The sequence below is a fragment of the Leptonychotes weddellii genome, chromosome 7 (genome assembly GCF_054177405.1).
Source record: "Leptonychotes weddellii isolate Sample4059 chromosome 7, ASM5417740v2, whole genome shotgun sequence".
Classification (NCBI taxonomy): domain Eukaryota; kingdom Metazoa; phylum Chordata; class Mammalia; order Carnivora; family Phocidae; genus Leptonychotes; species Leptonychotes weddellii.
In genome coordinates this window covers 35,210,270-35,212,135 of record NC_138375.1, presented here as the reverse complement: position 1 = coordinate 35,212,135, position 1,866 = coordinate 35,210,270, and positions in this window count along the sequence as shown.

Genomic DNA, 1,866 nt, shown 5'->3' with positions numbered 1-1,866 from the left:
GGAGAACACAGGCAGCAACCTCTTCAACCTCAGCTGCAGCAACTTCTTCCTAGAAACATTGCCAAAGGCAAGGGAAGCAAGGGCAAAAATGAAATATTGGGACTTCATCAAGATAAAAAGCTTTTGCACAGCAAAGGAAACAGTCAACAAAACCAAAGACAACTGACAGAATGGGAGAAGATATTTGCAAATGACATATCAGATAAAGGGCTAGTATCCAAAATCTATAAAGAACTTACCAAACTCAACACCCAAGGAACAAATAATCCAATTAAGAAATGGGCAGAAGACATGAACAGACATTTCTGCAAAGAAGACATCCAAATGGCCAACAGACACATGAAAAAGTGCTCAACATTGCTCGGCATCAGGGAAATCCAAATCAAAACCTCAATGAGATACCACCTCACACCAGTAAGAATGACTAAAATTAACAAGTCAGGAAATGACAGATGTTGGCGAGGATGAGGAGAAAGGGAACCCTCCTACACTGTTGGTGGGAATGCAAGCTGGTGCAGCCACTCTGGAAAACAGTATGGAGGTTCCTCAAAAAGTTGAAAATAGAGCTACCATATGACCCAGCAATTGCACTACTGGGTATTTACTCCAAAGATACAAATGTAGTGATCCAAAGGGGCACGTGCGCCCCAATGTTTATAGCAGCAATGTCCACAATAGCCAAACTATGGAAAGAGCCAAGATGTCCATCAACAGATGAATGGATAAAGAAGATTTGGTATATATATATATACAATGGAATATTATGCAGCCATCAAAAAAACCCCCCAAATCTTGCCATTTGTAATGATGTGGTTGGAACTAGAGGTTATTATGCTAAGCGAACTAAGTCAATGAGAGAAAGACAAGTATCATATGTTCTCACTGATATGAGGAATTAATATTAGGAAACAAACTGAGGGTTGCTGGAGTGGTGGGGGGTGGGAGGGTTGGGGTGGCTGGGTGATAGACTTTGGGGAGGGTATGTGCTATGGTGAGTGCTGTGAATTGTGTAAGACTGTTGAATCACAGACCTGCACCTCTGAAACAAATAATACATTATATGTTTAAAAAAATAAAAAGAAGATAGTAGGAAGGGAAAAATGAAGCCGGGGGTGGGGCATTTGGAGGGGGAGATGAACCATGAGAGACTATGGACTCTGAGAAACAAACTGAGGGTTCTAGAGGGGAGGGGGGTGGGGGGATGGGTTAGCCTGGTGATGGGTATTAAAGAGGACACATATTGAATGGAGCACTTGGTGTTATACGCAAACAATGAATCATGGAACACTACATCAAAAACTAATCATGTAATGTATGGTGATTAACATAACATAATAAAATTAAATTAAAAAAAGGAATAGAATATTTTCATAGTTCTGAGTTACATATGCAAACATGTTTTTTACTCTGTATTAGTTTTTTCCTCTCATATGTTTCCTGAAGTGGTGTGATTTACTCTAATTTTTGTAGTAGAGGAAATGAAATATATTAAAGCCATGAGGCATAGTGTGAACCTTCTATTCCCTGAATTTTTATGCAATCCTTACTTTAAGGAAATCTATTATTATTTATTATCAATAAATATAATTATATGCACTAGCAAAATAAAGGTGGAAGATTGGACATTTATTTCTGACCAAAGAGTACAAATAATCTAGAAGAATAATCTTTGGTGATTCTTTTGAAATTTGAAGAAGATGAAAATGAAACCACTATCATGATGGCCAAAGAACTTTCAGATACTCCAACTGGACACCATAGAGTAGATATGTAAGCATTAAAGATATATTGCCAATGTTGGACATTTTAAGGATGTGGAGAAAGGAGAACCCTCTTACATTGTGGGTAGGAATGAAAGCTGGTGTA